We start from the raw sequence: 19,549 nt of genomic DNA, 5'->3' as shown, positions 1-19,549 counted from the left end.
GCCCACCACTGCTCTGGAGCAACCCAGACCATAGCATTTATCTCTCTCTCTGAGCCACGTACTGATCCTCACCCCCTTCTTTAGGAGTTTTGGCTGAATAAGAACTGAAGCCCAGACCATCCTCACCACAGAAAAGCTCCTGAGATGGGGGTACTATGGGAAGGAATTTCTGCATGGGTTCCCCCATGAGGTTTCAGCCAAGTAGTGTTGGCCTCAACTGCCTGCCTCCCTGGATCTCCAGGAATAGCTTCAGAGGCCACAGACCTCCTCCTGCACCACTCTTTGACTGCAGTGGTCCCTGGAGATGCCTTGTAGAAAAGACTTTGCAGTTTGTGTTTGTTTCAAATGTTGTGTCTGTTTTCCATGGGATGGGAAGGGGACAATTTAAATTTCAGCCTGTCCAGTCTTTATCCCTCTCCTCGGCACAAACACTGATCACAGAGAGACCTCTGCAGGGTCCAGAGTGAGAGGAAGATGGCGCTAGAGAGTTGGTGGCGCTTCCACTGTGTACAGAAGTGGAGAGATCCACATGTAGGGTCTCCGCTGTGCGTGGTTTGAGGTTCACACAGCCGGGTCCCGTGTATTTAATATATATGTAAAATAGCATAACATAAGATGTAAAAGGTAGTCCTTCACTGCTCTCTGCCATCAGAGAACCCGTACCACTTCCTTCAAAAGTAGGAGTGTCAAAATTCCAGTCTGGGTAATTACATGCTACCTACTGAAATTCCATAACGGTTCCAGTGAGGTAAGCTATGAACTGTTGTGTTTGTGTGCCATTTAAAGACTACTGCCTTGTCGCTCATAAGTGGTTTCATTGTAGTCATGAGAAAAATATTCCGTCTGTACATTCATGTGTCTGTGTGTTTCACTCTGCAATGTAAACACTTATTTGTTGTAATGTTAAATTTGCAGAGGTAAAAACATAAAAAGTCAGGAAATGCAAAAGTTAAAGGCAGCTTAGCAGCGCTGCATTTCCTGCAACTGCTGTGATATACATTTAAAAAACATAACTCACTCTGTTTTTGCATGTTTAAGAAAATAAACAGGAAAATATTCCAAAACTACTTTTGATATCCCTGAGTCAAAACTGCTGTGGGAACCTTAATGTATTGCACAGCCACAGTTAAAGACGCCTTTTAACTTCATCTTGAATATTGTATTCTTGTTATTTGTACATTACGATATCTAATTTTTTTGCACAAGGAAAAGAAAAGAGAAAAATGGGAAAGTGCTCACTAGGAATTTTAACTCTGGTGCCTTCAGATCCTTAGCAAATTGCACACTTCACCTAGTTAAGAGGCACCACCAGTCAGCAGAAGTGCCAGCTCTCAGACTTGCTTTGTGTATTGTTTTCATAACTTGAAAATGATTCAAAGGATCTTTCCTCAGCCTTTTTGTGGAAAAAATCCCTTTAAAGTCTTTCCATCATTTTAATTTATTTGTTTTCTGGTAGCACCGCAGTGAGTTAGGCCCTTTCATACCCACAAGAAGAAATGCAATCTGCTCTGAGGAGCTTTTCATGGAGTTGAAATAGTGTTGCTGATTCAGTATATAGTGCTCTTTCTTTGAGTCAATGTTCCATTCTGGTGTGGGTGAGTGGGTGGTCCCAGGAGCTCCTATTGGAAGGTGTAGTAGGTATGCAGTATATTTGTATTAGAGCTGGTAAAGAAAAAGAGATTTTTTTCATCTAGAAAAATCCTGTTTCATCAAAACCCAAATGTTTCATGGAAATATATTGGTTCTGATGAAAATTTTGCCGAGAAGGTTTCTCAGGTCAAGGATTGGTCAAAATGAGAGAGAATAATTCAGCTCAGAATAGCTAATAGCCTGGTTGTTTGCAGGGCCGGCTCCAGGACCCAGCACGCCAAGCGCGTGCTTGGGGCGGCATGCCGTGGGGGGGCGCTCCACCGGAGCCGCGGGACCAGCGGACCCTCCGCAGGCACGTCTGCAGGAGGTCCACCGGAGCCGCGGGACCGGCTACCGCCAGAGCGCCCCCCCGCGGCATGCCGCTGTGCTTGGGGCGGCGAAATTGCTAGAGCCGCCCCTGGTTGTTTGGGCACTCACCTGAGATGCAGAATGAACACAAATTTTCAAAGCTTTCCAATTTTCTGCCGCATGGAATGGTTGTTTTCTGGCCAACCCTAACTTCTATACTTTGCCATAGGATAAATACTACAGAGAAAACACATTCTCTTGATGTATAATGGTTCAATACATGCTCACCCAGTTTTAAAGTTTCACCATGGCTAATGTGCAAGTAGTGTCACCCCCGAGAATGGTGCATGCATCTGTTGTGAGGATCACTCTGTGCTGCATGCAGCTTGGTGGAGCTGCAAAGAGGTCAGTGCAGTTGACTCAGCCTGTGCCGTATTGCAGGGAATCAATGCTATAGTGTGCAGAAATTAATCAAATGGAAAACGTCATGTGAATCCCCTGTTTTTTAAAATAGTCTTTCTGAGCAGTAGGGCAGGCAAGGTCGGATAAGTCACATTTTTTTTTAAAGTAGATTTCCTCCAGCTGTTAGTGTTGAGGTGAATGCCGGTGAGAACCACAAGGAAGGAATATCTACTAGAGTTGGGAGGAAAGCAGATTTCCCATTCCATGAATATTTTTGAGCGTTTCAACCTTTTTTACCATTATGAATTGGGACAAAAAGTTGAAATCTTGAAAATGTTCATGAATCAAATTTATTTTTTTCAGTTTGAGTCAACTGAAATGTTTCATTTTGATATTTTTGGCCTTTTTTCTTTTTAAATCTTTGGTTTTTCAGACTATTTAGCTTAAAATTCTAAACAAATAGTCTTTTCGAAGAGGAAAGCTGGAATTTGTCATTTAGAAAAAGTCAAAACAAAATGTTCCAACAATTTCAAAAAAAAATTTCAACATATTTTTTCAAGTTGGGAGATTTGTTAAAACTATGCCTGTTTCGTGAACAGTTTCACTGAATCGGCATTTTTGGACAAAAAAAAATTGTGGAAAAATTCCCAACTGGCTCTAGTACCTACTCCATAAGGATCAACAAGGAGTCAAGGATTGAGCACAGTGGTTGAACAACCCAAAGTGAGAGATGTGGAGAGTGAGGTAATGGTGACACAGGTCAGCAAATACTTGTAGAGGAGGTCAAATTCACCAAAGCCACCCAGGGAAGTGTAAAGTATGCCCTCTTGTGCCAGCTGATCCTATTGCACCATATGGTGACTCACAGATAAAGGTCAATTTCACTCAACTAGTGTAACAATCTGCCATCAGTTTGGACCCTAAGCCAGCAGAAGTTAAAAGAAACAACTGAACAGAGCCAACAGTGCTTCCAGACTGTAATGAATGGTCACTGCCTCTTCTTACAGGCAGGCCCAAACACTATTACCTGGAATAAAAAACATAATTTCAAAATTTAACATAGTCATTGCATTCTGATGAATACTGTAGGAAATAGGGAATCCATCAGAACACAACAGTAATGTCCTCCTTCCAACAGTACCAATGTCTGGAGTAGTTTGCTTCCCTTGTAAACTGTATTAAAAGTGGCAAATTGCAGACTTGACAGTGGCTACCATAAGAGAGAGACTAGAGTGGTAGATGGAATAGACGAATAGTGCATTTGTATCTAGGAGACACAAATGAATTGCTTTGCTGCAGCCTATGAAATATTCTCTTTCAACATCTCTCAAGGTAATTTGGGAAGGGACCTAAACAGAAATATCTACCCCACCAGGCTCATTGCGTGGATTCTGATTGAGATTGTAGCTAGCAATTTATTTTAATGATTGATCTTGGTAATGCTGAGTTGCTGTTGGACTCCTCCAGAAGGCTAGATGAGATCCCCATGCATGGAAAATGAATTCATTAGGATTAGTTCAGAGATACAATAAATACAAAACAGGGGTGTCCAGCAAGTACAGACCCATTTCCCTGGCAAGCTGCAGTACTAAGCAAAATATCATCTGCCTCCCATGTGAACTTAATTTATTCATTTTCCACAATATGCTGTATTTAGATTAGGTCCTTGCTTATCTCCTGGTATGGTGACAGGTACCTGTTCTGTAAGAGCCTTTAAAAAGGCCACATTCTGTTCTCAGTTGTACTATTATAAATCTGGTGTAACTCCATTGACTACTGGGGTCTAACTGGGATCAGAATCACAGTAGGAAAGAATCCTGCACAGTCAGGAAGATGGACTATATAACCTGACAGTCTTTTTTCATCTCTAATTGTTATGATCATGCTGTGTATTATCTCGCCATATCAGATTATCATGACTGATGCCCCAGTAGCATAATGAAGCTGATGTGATGGAGCAATACTGACATACTGCATTTGATAGACATACATGTGGCATCTTCCTTCCACTCTGTGATTCACCCTGAAATCTTCACCATGTTATTGTAGGGACATATTGTGCAGTGGGAACATTTCTTACTGAGCCACTGCACTGAAGTTGGTGACAAAAGTCTCAAATACCTCTAATCTAGATCACCTGCAAAAATCTACGTTTAGGTTTCTTTGGCCTGGTCTGCACTGTGGGGGGGGGGTTCGATCTAAGGTACGCAACTTCAGCTACGCGAATAGCGTAGCTGAAGTCGAAGTACCTTAGTTCGAATTACTTACCCGTCCTCACGGCGCGGGATCGACGTCCACGGCTCCCCCGTCGACTCCGCCACCGCCGTTCGCGGTGGTGGAGTTCTGGAGTCGACGGGAGCGCGTTCGGCGTTCAATATATCGTGTCTAGATGAGACACGATATATCGAACTCTGAGAAATCGATTGCTACCCGCTGATATGGCGGGTAGTGAAGACGTACCCTAGTGTGAGCAGGGTTTTCAACAACCCCCAGCAATGGCTTTACCTCCATTCCCACTGACTTCAGTTGGGGCAAAGTTAGGCCAACATTGAGCACTTTTTAAAATCCCACCCTACATCTACAGAAGATAGGGCGAAATCCTTAAGTCCTTACTCATTGATTATTCAGGCCTTTCTCCGGCAAACTCCCACCGACTTCAGTAGGAATTTGCCTAAGGACGGCGAAAAAACGGAACAAGGACCTTAACATTTGTCCCATAATAAGCTCATTACCTTGATGCTGGCCATGTGTAATCATGTAACTACTGTGTAATTGCATATTAATATTAAATATTAATCACCAAGTTGTCATGTCCCTGCAGATTCCTAGGTAATTAGACTTGAAGTTGCTGAGTAGATCAAAGATTAATTACCACATAACTTTGCATTCTGTAGGTTTTCTGATCAGGCTGTAGTTTAAGAGACAGCTCCCAGCAGACAGGTTAAAATCCACAATCACTATATTTGCTAGCTATTAAATGCCACAGTGTGTTCGGAGCTGTGCAACACACTGAGGAAGACATGGTCCATGCCTCACAGAGCTCCAATAACCAATGAAATAGATAAGCAAATCAACATGTCCCAGGAGACCCAAAGAACAGTCCTGTCTTGGAGCATTAGTTACAATGGGTGGGGGGCAGCATGTTCACTGACATGAAGATAGTGTTAAGAGGCTTTTAGAAAATGTGAAGGTCTGAGACGCACAGTGGTAGTCTCAGCAGAAAGTCCAAAGTAATAAATGAGCTACTGCTTCTGGTTGCCTCGTTCACCCATGGTGGTGGTCCGTGCAGGTAGATGCGTAGCACATTGGCAAGGCATTGATGTGGGAAGTTTGCCTTTCCACTGCGTGGGCTGTGCCTGTTTTGTGGATAACAGAAGGCACCTCTCCCTTGCACTAATTTAGCTTCAAGAAAAAGAAAGAAAGAGGGCCAGGCAACTGATATGTCCATTTGCTGCTGCATTGATGTGGTCAATAGTTGCAATGCAATAGCCAAGGTCTTAGTTGGCTATTTGTGCCTCAGGCAATAATAAATCAACACAGATATAAAAATTGAAACAACCAATGGTGATTTCCTTCCCCCTTAAGTGGTGGCGATGGAACTCGTGGTCTCAGCACTTTTTCAAATCCTCTCTCAAGAGGCCACATTCCTTAACCTCTCAAGAGGGAGACCTGAGCAGCTGATGACCATTCCATGCATTCAGGTAATGCTGCAATTGAATTCACTCTGTTCCTGGCATTGACACTGTGATATTAGAGAGCGAGAGGAAGAGACTGGGAAAGCACCCAATCATCAGGACCGTCAGAATCAAACTTATTTTCTGAGCAGCTGTCGATAGAGTGTGCATCAGAGTATTATGGTTTGCAGAGGCTTTATTGATCTTGGCTTTGTTGAAGCCCAGAAATCTGTTAACAGCAGCCTATAAAAATGAGTGGCTACTTCTTTTACTGAAGGTTAACATGCTGTGTTTATTTAATTGAATGGAAATGGCTTTGTGTTGTCTAAATGTCATTGTTAATAAATTTTCAAAGGACTCTAGATTCTACTAGTTGAATAAAAAATATATATGGACAGAAAGCAATACCATGAAAGGGCTGATTTCCACCCCTTCCCTTTGTTCAAAATGAAATAAATAGGAAGACCTGGAGAGAAACATTGTTGCCTTTTCAGAACAGTTGGCAGCATATGATTTTTTTTCTCCCACGGGGGTTTCTATTTTCATTTCCTATCTCTCTCCCCCCCCACTATGTTTTCCTTTGGCAGCCCCGTGAAAGGAGTTTATAGGTGGCAAAAAATGAGCTCACTTTTCAAACCATTTTAAAACCCCCCTCTGTGCTCGTTTTTCATGTATGTGTTCACAGCAGGTTTTTGTGTCTGATTTTTCTGCCCAGCGCTTTATCTTTGTCTGTCTTCTTCTATATCTCAGGGGAAGGGGGGGAAAGTGAGAAAGAAACAGCTGACTGAAAAGAAGGCTTAGGAATAGAAAAGCAAACTGGGCTTTCTGCTGTTTGAGATCACAAGCCCAGTAGAGGAGCCTTCCCTTATGCACCCCTCAGCCTGGCAAAGCGGTGAGGGAATGAAAACTTTTTCACACCAAAATGGGACAATTCTCAGAGACTCCTATATCAACAGGAAAACCTCATTAGGGTAGAGATGTAACAGGGCTTGCCTGTAATGAACTCTTAGCTGGGCTGCTGGACACAGACAGCCCCTGTGGTTCTCGTTGGTTCTCTGGCTGCCAGAATGACTAACATACCCCATGTTGTCTAGAGGGCCGCACAAGTTCTCTCTAAGCTCTGGCCTGGCCTAACAGCCATAGTAGGAACAGCTGCCTATATAACAGGCCTGAGCCACAAAGATTTGATCCAGAGTCAGAAATTCCCCAAATGTGGGGATGTTTGAACTTGAGGATTTGGTTTGGACTCCTCTCATCAGACTTTCTCAGGAGATTTTGTGGTCTTGGTTTCTGGCAGCCCTTGTGAGTATTGTCCATTATTCAAAATAATGGTCAAAATGCTGCAGTGTGAGTCAGCTTACAGAAACAGCCCCTTTTCCACAAACACATTATTTTATGTATTGTGGAAGTGCCTGGGAGCCCCAGTCATGGACCAAGATCCCATTGGGCTAGGCACTGTAGAAACACAGAAGAAAAAGACAGCCACTGCCTTTTCCTTCTGTGCCCCTCCCACCCACCTTCTTTCCCTCCTCTTATTCCTGAGGAGACGGCCCATTCAACTGACAATAGCGTTTTGGTCCATTGCTAGAGAATACTGGACTATTGTTTCTACAAGGAAGAAATCATTAAAAAATGAAAAACAATGGGGGGGAGAGGTGGAGAGAAAGAGGTTCGTGGATTTTTTTTTTAACACACACAAAAGGTGGGATTCAGTTCAAAACTATGGCAAGAAGTTCATATTTTCTCCAATCTGGTTCATCCATCTCTGCTTCATTAGGGCTCAGTACGTTTTGCAATAGAGATATCACCGGTTCCCCCGCCCTTTTGTTACAGCTGAAATAGAACAGACGTCCCCCAAGGAGAGTCCTTTGGAGTGTGCAGTATAAAGGGTGATCGTTGCTCTCTGTCAGGGTACTGAAATCTCACAAAGCTTGCAAGAAAGTTCTCCTTTGAATCAAGCTCATCATTCATTAAAGGTAATCTCAAGGGAATGGTTGATAATATTCAATTAAATGAGTGCTGAACACACAGGATATCCTGAGCATCTGTACCCCCTCTGGCTAACATCTTCCATTAGCAGATGCTACCTAGTTAAAGGTGAATTGTAATCATAGCACTTAAAAATGCAAAAGGCCTATGAGGCTGTCTAGTCTATCCAATAGCAAGAGGATTTTTACCTACAGCACAGGTTTGTCCACTCTCGTTTTAAATAACTCAAACCATAAATAGAATTCACTTACATTAAAAACCTGTTCAAGAGCCCAAAACCACTGCATTGAAGTCAATGGAGCGACGCCCATGTTAGGAAAAGGAAAATCAGGCCCTGTTGACGTGTACTAAAAAGCTTCTCTCATTAATTAAACACTGGTGATGGGGCATTTCATTAAGAGTGACTGACTTTTGAAAAAGTAAGGGCCAGTTCCTGAACCACTGAAGTCTATGGGGAATTTTGTTGTTGAGTTCAGTGTCAGCAGGATTGGGCCCCAGTAGGAGGGGGATGAGGGAAGGCCAACCAAGGATGCTGATTCACAGTGTGTGCTTTGTTTATCTGGTCAGTTGTAGTTTTGTTTTAACTGCTTATGATAAATATACTGGTAAGTGCAACATGGCTCAGTTTCCAAAAATAACAAAACCTTAGTCTGCTCAGCCCCAAGTGGGGCATCTTCACTGAGAGGCAAGGAGAGAACGATGCTTTTCTGGGTGCTTCCTTTAAAGTTTGTGACATAGCAAAGTGCAGATAGTCAAGGCTCTGCTGTTTATTACATTTGTAAGTGGCCTGTGTGAAAGGAACTGGTGACAGCTCTCAATGTGGTCCCTAGTGGATGTATCCACATCACAAAATCACCCATACAACAGGCCTCTTTGCTGGCAGTTGCCGCAGAGAGGCCAAGGACTGGATGAGCCATGGAGAAAGAACTCCCTTCTGAGTCTGGAGTCTGTTTGGGTCTGGCTTGAAGAACAGGAATGTGGGAAGCTGGCATTGCTTTTCTTTTCCTTGTTATGTGGATAAACATCTCTAAAGTCCCTTAATTTTTAAAGTAAATTAAGGTATTTAATATCAGTTCTTCTCTTACTAACCTGCTAAAGACCTGAGCTTGAGGTTCTAGATTTCCCCAGCAGCAGATGTTACTACTAACCCCTAAGTCAGCATATTGAATGCAGCTTGCTTTTCTATTTTAGAGGTTACAGATGCTGTCCATTGCTGCTGGAGAAACAAATAATCCTGAGTCCAGGTTTTGGCAGATTAAAAGCCTTTCAGTGCACATTTGATTATTCTAGTCATATGTCTGAAAAGCTGAGGAAAGACTAGAGGGAGTTTCATTGGTACATATAATTTCCATTGAACAGGATAAATCCTTTTTCTTGTAGGGCTTTCTTCCTCTTCATTGGATATTTTCTGGGATTAAATCTCATCTGCATGTAAACCTAAGATCCCCCTCAAATTATTAGGCACATGTATAGATGAGCTGTATTGGATATTTGTCATCTTGTACATTGAAATTTACCACTCTAACTGCCTGAATGATCTCTCATTGAAAGTGATCAGAAAATGGCGGAGGCAGATTTATTCAGAGGTGTCCTGTGGCTGACATTCATATTCGCTCTTAGATTTCTGGTTCAAAAATTGAATACAAATATGATAAACATTACACCTTTGATAATCTTTCCAAATTTGCTTTAACTGTTCTTTTGTTTTTGTTTTTTTGGTTGGTTGGTGGTTGGTTTTTCTCTCTTCAGTAACTGGTTAACAGGCTCTGAAGTTTGTGTCTGAATACCCCCAGTTTTCCCAGGGATGAATCTCATTGTGAACCCATAGGCAGGTTCAGCTGGGCCACAGAGGTTCACACGTGATTGCCCATTCATCAGAGCCAGAAGTGAGACTAATGGCCGTATTAGGAAATAGCATGTGATTTACTCCATGCAACCTATCCCAGAGAATGTAGCTTGAGCTCAAAATGCACTGGCTCCCAGACATACAACTAGAGCAAAGAAGTTCCTATCCAGGCTAGATATCTTGGGCCCAGACAGAATTCATGTGAACCTGTTTGTTCGTTCACAAAAAAAGGCTGCACTTGAATTAAGGCTGAAATGAAGACGAAAGTTTCAGATGCCTCTGATATATATGAAGATCTCCTATGCATTTTTTGTGGGAGATTTACAAGTAATCTTCTGTCTGAACCAAGTATCTATGCAAGGCTGGCTTGTCCTACTTTAGAGGTCTCAGAAGTTCAGGGTTAAACAAAAAGGGGAAAAATATCCTACATCTTCCACATGGGAAGCATGCTCACTCTGGGTACTCCACTTTGTTTTCAGTTCTGGAAACCCCCATGGTCCCCGTAGTCATTCCACAGTCACTATCTGAGAAGATAGCCCAGGGGCTGTTAAGGTAGGATTCAGCTGATGGGAACTGGAACCAATCTCCACTTTCTTTGAAATTTTTGGAGTACCTCCACTTGTGGACTCAAGATAAAGCCAAGGAGACTGGGATTCAAGCCCTCCTCTGCCACCCTGGGAATTTTGGGTGCTTAAAAATTTTATGGGTTGATGAATTTTATATATTGTGGATACACTTATCCAGACACCCCCACCCCAAGCCCCCCATCCCCCACATACATTTGGCTTATATTTAAATTTATTTTCTGCTTGGGTGTGAATGGAAACCACTTTTGTTGTTCTTCTCTGGATTAAACTGCCTACACAAGGAACCAAAAGGAAAACTTCCATTAAAATAATTCTCTATTCAGCAAAATCTAATTAGATGTTAGAAGGCCTTTCTGCTGCAGGGCTCAGCAGCGTAATTTCCAGTCCAGTGCGTTTTTTTCATGCACCCTCTCTCCTCTAAAGCAGCATATTTTGACTGTGATTTTGTGATTATCATGTAGTTTGTTGCCGCTACTAATTCTTACACAAAGATTACATTTGCAGCATAACTTAACATGGATCTGTGTGATAAGCTACAGTGCCCCAGTGGAATACTGCCTCAGGGCCCCCAGTCTAAGCAACAGAGATGAGGGGTTAGGGGTCGATGTTGCAGCTATTGCAAACAAGGTAGTGCTCACTGGCTCTTAAAGGTCAAATATCTTTCCTTGTTTTCTTCTTCTTCTTTCTTTCTTTTATTTATTTTGAATGTTTTAAAGAATTCAGCATGCTGGTGCACTGTACTAACCAAAGCCAGATCCCATAAACATCAAGCTGCTATATCTGCTCCACTCACATTTCTGTGGTCGTTGCTAGGTCAGGAAGAAGCTTTCCCTCCCAGTAATATATAACTGTCTTTGTGAGAGGTTAAAGAGCCACAGAGGTCTCATTAAAACATGTTTTGAAGAAAAACTAAGGTTTATGAAGGGACAATTATGCCTCTATGCCATATATTTTTGGTATTTCTCTTCCCTTGTTCTTTATTACTAGGGACATTTGCATGAAAGCAGGATTGCTGCTTCCCGAGAGTTCATCATCTGCTGCTGCTTGTTTCCCATCTAAAGCCGTAACTCTCTGTAACATCAGAATTGGCCCCTGTGGAAATGGCTGTGATGCAACAAGGAGGGAGGTGCAGCTGTGGTGTGGTGCTGCTGAGTACAGAGTTGAGAGTCAAGAATCCTGGGTTCTTTGCCTAGCTATGTAAATGACTCTCTGTGTGACCTTGGGCAAATCATTTAGGTCCTGATTTTCAAAGGTGCTGAGCACTTGCAGCTCCTTATGAAATCAGAGGGATCTGCAGGTGCCCAGGTATCCAGAAAATCAGGCCATTCTGAGTTTTGCTTTTCCTACCTGTCAAATAGGGATAGTACTTACTCATTCTTCCATAGCGCTTTGACATATAGGGAAGAAAAATTCTATTTAAGTGCACAGCAATATTATGATTTCCAGTGGGAAATCAGCAAGAGCTGGTAAACTTACAAAGAGGGGTCACTCAAATGTCCTTAAGTCACCAAAAAAAAAAATGGAAGGAGAGAAAATGTGATACAGCTGAACATCGTGAATTCGCTCTAGTGACTGGGAGACGCAATGCTAAGGACTGACTTGCAAATTTAACAAGAAGGGCCCTGATCCTGCAGTCACAGTTGGACTTTTTGTCCATTGTGGGTTAGCTATTTTGGCCAATTTTTCATTGTAGGCTAGTATATGTATTGTACATTTTATGAAACTCCCACAGCAGCGCTCTGCTATTAAATTGTGTTCCCAGTGATAGGAAGAGATGGCCAATATTCTGTGTGGATTATAAGGCAAGGTGCTACTCGGGGCGGCTCTAGGGATTTTGCCACCCCAAGCATGGCAGGCAGGCTGCCTCCGGCGGTTTGCCTGCGGGAGGTCCACCGAAGCCGCGGGACCAGCGGACCCTCCGCAGGCAAGCCGCTGAGGGCAGCCTGCCTGCCACCCTCGCGGCGCCGGCAGAGCGCCCCCTGCAGCTTGCCGCCCCAAGCACGCACTTGGCATGCTGGGGCCTGGAGCCGCCCCTGGTTCTACTCTATTTCCAAACATTGTTTTCACAGTCTTCTATGAGGTTCTAATTGCTCTTAAACCAATAGTTTTAGGCTATTTCTTTGCATCCCAATGTGGGTTTTGAAAAGAATAATAAATTCCTTTCCCCTTTTATTTCAAGCAGTATGTTACTGACTGGGTTGAAAGGCATGTTAATGTGAGCCTTTGTCTCTGAGGATATTAGTACAAGGCTTGTGGTTTCCCCAGCCATAACTTTGACTGACGCATGGCTTATCCAGTCAGTCTACAGTAATCCTTTACACTTGTCACATGCTTCCCAGGCCCCTGAAACCTACACCTCTTGGATCACCAAATAGTAAAAAATTGTGCAGGGATCAGATTCATGGGAGGATTAGTAGGTGGAGATGTTCCAGACAGAACCACAGAACAGCCAGAAGTAAGGAGACCCCTACTGGGGCAAAATGTTTTAATATCTAACATTGTAAACAATAATGTTCCTAATGGGTCAGAGCTTTCCATTGGCACACAGCTCTGTGCTGGATCTCTTAGCGCATGTCACAGAGAGGACATCTTCTCCCCCAGACTATGGAGAGGCTGAAGAGTTGCTATTAATGTCCTGAGACTCCATTAACTCTTGCAGGCTTCACATTGCACCTCTGCAGATCAGAAGGGAAGAAATAAGTTCATGTGTCTCAGTTCCATTTCAAATGAACTGGTGTCCATTTGAACCAAAAAAAACCATCACAGTTGACCCTAATTGTCCACCTTGTTGTCAGTCTCCACTGAGAGGCCGAGGACTGAAAGGATCAAAATGCTGAACTCACCTTTTCTTTCCTATAAAACCCAAGTCATGGCTCAGACTTGGCCCTGGTCGAGAAGGGAGTCTGGGTAAAGCCTGTACTGATGCTGCTGCCAGTGATGCCCCTATTGTGTGGACTTCATTACTTAGAGCCATGTCTACCCACGATCTTTCACCTGCCATACATGTGCTAGAAAAACAAAAAGAAAGAAAAGCCTTTGTAAAAGCTCAGCGGCTCGACCTTCTGTTCTTGGTAACTTCAGCAGCAGTGATTGGATCAGCGCATCATGTTTATATTCACCAATAATCTCAGTGTATTTCGTTATTTCAACATACTAATTATAAATCCTTTCCGGCAGCAGCAGCATCTAACAAAAGACGATGCTTAAAAAGAGCCCTCACAGCACATGATCTCCCGAGGTCCCTTCCAACCCTGATATTCTATGATTCTATGATTTGTTTTAGACATAGTGGCTACTGCATTAAAAATATTACAATAATAAGATGCACTAGGACCCATCTGCCAGAAAAGTATGGGTTCTAATTGCCTTTGCCGATCTTCAAGAAGTCATGGAATGTGACCTCTCTCTAGTCCCTGTCGTCCTCTCTGCCTTAGACAAGCAGGTGCACTTAGCATGATTAAAGTTCTTCAGAGTACGTGCCAAAGTCATGGAGACTCTTTCTGGCTCTGGGCATGGAATTGATGGCCATCTTCCAGTGGTTCGTCTTTAACCTTTCGCGTTTCAGCTCACTGGGACATAAAGAGGTGATGGGAACAGGAATCAAATCAAGAAAGTGCTCTCATAAGGCAGCAACACTAAAATCAAATGAATCACATAGTGGATATAATTATAAGGCAGTGGTCCCCAAATGTTTTCTGTCGTCCACCCCACCCCAGTAATGGAATCTATCCACGCTCTCCTGGGAACAATAGTCAGGAGCTGTGGTCAGGGCTGGGAGCCGGGGGCCTAGGCTGGGGCTGGAGCAGAACTGGGGGCAGAGTAGGGCTGGGTGGCGCTATCTTCCCCACCCCCTGGCAGGGCTAGCCCTGTCCTTGCCATGCCCCCCTGCACATTCTTCCGTGCCCCCTAGAGGGATGTGCCCCACAGTTGGAGAGCCTCCGTTGTATGTACAATCAATCACAATATTTCTCATTATTAATTATTGTTTTACTGCACCCAGACGTTTGCTAGGCTGAGTACAAGTTGTGAAGATCTGGCCTCTGCCAGAAGCCTACTCTCTAAATCATTAGCAGTTATATTACGTGTTCCTCCTGTAGATCTCAAAGTGCTTTTTGAAGATGGGGAAACTGAGGCACAGAGCCTTGCCTAAGGTTCCATACTGAGTCAGTGGCAGGTCGGGAACAGAATCCAGGCTCCTGACTGCTGGTCTTTGTGCCCTATGCACTGGACTTCACTGCTTCTTTGGCAGTCCCAGTTATCCCCTTTCCAGCATACAGGAGTATGTGTCTGTATGCTGAAGAGCTGAGGTGATAATGTTACGGAAGACAATCATTAGAAGTAATTTGATAGGGGAGCAGAATTGCATTGCAAGCTGTCAGCAAGTAATGAAGCAAGGATGCAGATCGACAGGTGGACCAAAGTCTATTCAGTAGGAGGGAGGAGGAAATTAGTTCCAAGATGCAATTGCTCTAATTGAGGCTGTGAAGAGATAAATGGGGAAAGTTTTCAACAGCTGGAGATTGCTCTGAAGGAAAACTTTGAGTGTTCGTTATCATCTCAGGTGGTGTTTTAGTCACCATGGAGATGCCTCTAGCAGATATCAGCAGGAGAAAAACCCAGGAAACCCAAAACCAAAATCAAACAAAAGCCCCCAAGCAAAGGGTTCCAGACACAAAGAATAAAGAAATAAAATTGGTGCTTATATTCTTTGAACTGAACTCAAAATACATACATGAGCTGTGCTGGAATACGATGGTGGCACAGACTGTATAAAAACTTAAATAGACAGAGCAAGGTATCACTGGAAGTAAAAGCAGTATTGGGTCTGGGTTTTCAAGGCCCCTCAAAACTTGTAGGCACGTCTTCAAGAGACGCTTTTCACATCTCTCCTCATACATGGTATGCTGCATACATGGTGATGGTGCCATCCATGACAGCTTTAAAATGAAGAGGTTGGCCTTGGGAATCGCTGATTCAGGACCATAGAAATTAGTGTTGGAAGAGACCTGTTAGGACACATGCTCCATCCATTCACCAAAATAGATCCTTCCTCCCTACATTATGAATCACGATGGAATGACTGAAGTGATGGGGCTTCCCTTGAGGATGCTCTATGCCTTCTCAGAGTTCATTGTCATTTTTTTCTGATTTCCCCCTACATTTTCCTTTGCTCACTCTTATCTCCTTATTGCAAGTTATTCCATTTGGTACCACTTTTGAAATTTCTCTCCCTTTTTGTATGTGCACCTTTCAGACACATACAGACTCTTATAAGATCCCTCATCAGCCATCTTTTAGATGAGCTATATTTAGCTTTTGTAGTCTTTCCCCATCAATCAGTTCTTCCAGTCCCTCAACCATTTTTGTTTCTTTTCTGGGGAACGAGTAGGTTGTGGATTGTGCATTGCATACCAAGATCCAGACCTGTTTCTGTGATCAGATAAAAAAGATTGGATTCATGCAGGGTTGTGTTCAAGTGCCAGAGAAAGAAATGTTTATGAAGTATGAATTTTAACACCGCTGATATTTGTCTCAGTGCTGATCAGACTCTTTAGATTATTATATCTGTATAGGGGTAGCAGCAGAAAGCCTCTATTAGGACTGAGATCCTACTGGGCCTGTGCTATACAAACACATAATGAGGAACAGGACACGTGTATTATAAAGAACCAAGAGGAAAGGGAAATGGGGACTGAGGGTAGCAGTAGTAAGATCATGTGGTTAGTAACGTGCAGCTGATGGTTTCTGAACTTTGGAAAGGTTTTATTTTTATGAATAAATATTTGTAGTTATTTACTATTTATGTTGTGGTAGCTCCAAGGGGCCCCAATCGAGGATCAGGGCCCCATTGTGCTAGGTGCTGTATGCACATGTAGTATAAAGATAGCCCCTTTTCCATATAGAGTTTACAATCTGTATCATTGCTCCCTACTACACTCCACCTACCCATCATTAGCTGGCTGATTTCTTGTAGCCATCACAGCAGAGGTGGGTGGAGAGAGGTTAGTGGCTTATGGATCTTTTAATGGAGGATGTTCTGTGCACAAGGTATGGCATGGAAGAAACCACAGAGATGTTTGTGAGAGACGTGAATAAATTAATATACAAAGCTGGCATTGTTGGAGGAGTGAATGGGCAGGTGGCCATGAATGAGTAAGTGTTCAGGGACAAAGGATGCAGAAGGCTAGGAGAGAAGCTTTAATTGATGTGAGGGGGAAAAGGGGAGCCAGTGGAAGGATTCAAAGAGGAGGCTGATGTAGTCAGAGTGTTGAACAAGGAAGATGATTTTAGCACCTATATTTTGTATGGATTTAAAGGGGGGCAAAGAGGGGAAGCCAGAGAGAGGAAAGATGCAGTAATCAAGATGTGAGATGAGGGCATGGACAAGAGTTTTTAATAACTATAAGTGGTCAAGAGCTCAGTTCATCCAAAAGTCAGCGCCACCAGTAGCGTAGAGACCTTTAGCCCCACACTCTGTATTGACAAGAGAGAAAGGAGTGCCACTTATTGACTCAGTAGTGCCATATCCTGGATCACTTGAGTTCCTCATGGAGTTCTCCTGACCCAAGTGCTGAACAACTCAGCTCATGAGATCTGATAGGAATTACGGCCCTTATACAAGCCCATAGGTGTAAAAGGGTTAACAGTGTCTTCACTTTCTTATAATTGTTTGTATTTCCTCCATCCTGTGCACCATTTTGGAAAATATTTGTACCCAAATAAGGGCTGTCCTATCAGCTGTTACTGAATAATTCTGGGAATTCTCCCAGCAGGAGGACAGGTCTGCCTATTATCAAGCTCGCTGCTGTGATATCTGAGTGCCTTGCAAATGCTTAAATAATGTTGATATCTTCTAGTTCTCTGTGTTGAGGTTAATCTTATTTTCAGTGTTGTCGTTCTGTTGCAGGATGCTAGGTCTCTAGCTTTCCCTCCTTGATAAGAGGATTGAAATCATTATACTTGCAGCCAAGACATGTGCCTGCTAAAATGAAGCACCTGACTTTACAGAGTATGTACTGATGTGAGCCGGCACTGTTGAAAGTTAGGACTGAGTGCCAAAATGGATGCTGTAATATTCACAGTCTCCTCTACACACACTTTATGCGCAGCACTGGCGAACACTTACAACCTGTTGGGGTTTTATGTCTTCTGTTGATTGGGCAAATGTACGTGATTACCACTTTAATTTTGGCCTTGAATGTGTGTGCTGAAACTAGCTTTCTGGAAATAAAATGGCATTTCCTAGTCACTTTTACACTGTTATTTTCTCAACATGACATATCTTGGCTTCTTTCTGTTTCTACATAATTGATTCCAAGAGGTGTTGAGAACTCCAACACCTTTCTGCCACCCTCTTTACACATTCTGTTGTATACAGAAATAAATTGTGTGTGTGCACGCATGCGGCTGTGTTGGGAAATGGTTCAACTGATGCTGAACTTGCAATATAAACTCCCGTCACCACTGATTATGGGACCAGCAGTTTTCATGAATCATTGTTAAGTCTTTGGCGACTGCTGCAGTCGCCAGTGGGCTGCAGTTCACATCAGAGCTCTTGAAGTAAGTATGGTCAGAGCAGGATAATAGATGGATGAGAAGACCTTCAGAAAGAAGCCAAATGCGTCCTGAAGTGTTGTTTTAGAGTGAATAGGTGGCACTCTTCCTTCTAAGGCCTGTCTGGACAGAAAACTTACACCACTTTAACTGAGATTGTTGTAGAATTGGACTTAACTTGTTACATTTTATCTCACCTTGGCACCTGTGGGATTCTAGGCTCTTCCGGGGGCTTGGGGTGTGGCATAGATCCTAGCATAAATTAGAGCAATCCCTGGTTATGCTCTAATTCTACAACTACTCTTGGGTGTCCACAGTCTGCTCTGCAACCCAGAGTAGCCATAGCACACCACCCTTCAGACACTCCCTCACTATGCCCTTATGCTGTGCATGAAAGTGAGATCTGAATGCAGCCCTCCTACCCTTGGTTTATGACCTCACAGCTGTGAGCTCACAAATTCAGCGCGTTATGACTTCACTGTAGGATCAAATGCAGAGAGTAAATGAGCAAGGAAGCCCTTGTTTAAACACAGATATCTCTGATAATTAGTAAAAGTGGCAAGGAGAATGATTGCAGATGAAAAGGAATGAATTAATGTTTAAATGTGTTATGTATTTCAGAGTTTTCCCCTTTGTGAAAGTCATCCTTTAAATATCCGTATGGGGCTTTGAACAAACAGCACTGAGCTTTAATAAGACCCTGCACTTGTGAAAGAAAAATGGATCTTCCGGGAATTCACTTGCTGCTTTAAGCATCCATTCCAATATTTAAGAAGTACTGAAGGGAAGGTTCTGCTATCAGAATGAGATGTTGAAAAGATCTCCCCAAAGAAGCCGCAGCTCCTATAGGTCTATAAGCATCTTGAAGGGGCCTTCTTCAGTGAAAATTAAAAACAGCTCTGGAGAAATCTTAATCTTGGACTTGAGATGGGTCTGAGAAACAAAGTTGGGATCTATATCCAGATCCAAATTTAACTCCGGAATTTGGGATTTGGGGGCTCAGGAGTCTTGACTTTGGGCTCGTCTACATTAACCGCTGGATCGGCAGGCAGCGATCGATCCAGCGGGGGTCAATTTATCGCATCTAGTCTAGATGTGATAAATCGACCGCCGAGCACTCTCTCGTTGACTCTGGTACTCCACCAGGGCGAGAGGCACAGGCAGAGTCGACAGGAGAGCGTCAGCCATCAATTTACCACAGTGAAGACACCACAGTAAGTAAATCTAAGTATGTCGACTTCAGCTACATTATTCACGTTGCTGAAGTTGCGTAACTTAGATCGATTTCACACACACACACACACACACACACACACACACACACACACACACACACACACACACACACACACACACACACACACACACACACACACACACAGTGTAGACCAGGCCTTTGACTCAGCTCTGGTCTCAACAAGGTTAATACTTGAGAGATCAAAGGACTGAATTAAATGATGGGGAAACTGAAGGGACTCAAGTAAGACAAAGGAGAGAACTGGAATTTCACAGCCCTGCACATCTTTCCAGGTAAATAACAATTACTCTGGGCTATAGCC

At 43.2% G+C, this 19,549-nt stretch overlaps 1 protein-coding gene and 1 long non-coding RNA gene across 51 annotated transcripts in view; one reads left to right on the top strand and one right to left on the bottom strand.

Annotated features, from left to right (window-relative positions):
- The window catches only part of NRXN3 (neurexin 3), a 1,517,918-nt gene that overhangs the window by 1,117,294 nt on the left and 381,075 nt on the right, over positions 1–19,549 (top strand). The gene's annotated exons all lie outside the window — the stretch shown is intronic.
- On the bottom strand, positions 12,955–18,400 carry LOC123370327. Its single transcript, XR_006579376.1, has 3 exons — positions 18,188–18,400; positions 13,280–13,444; positions 12,955–13,111 (listed from the first exon to the last, which is right to left on the bottom strand). It is a non-coding gene; the product is annotated as an uncharacterized LOC123370327 (long non-coding RNA).

The sequence above is a fragment of the Mauremys mutica genome, chromosome 4, assembly GCF_020497125.1.
Source record: "Mauremys mutica isolate MM-2020 ecotype Southern chromosome 4, ASM2049712v1, whole genome shotgun sequence".
Lineage (NCBI taxonomy): Eukaryota > Metazoa > Chordata > Testudines > Geoemydidae > Mauremys > Mauremys mutica.
Note: the sequence above shows the minus strand (reverse complement) of the source record. Positions and strands in the feature narration are given on the sequence as shown.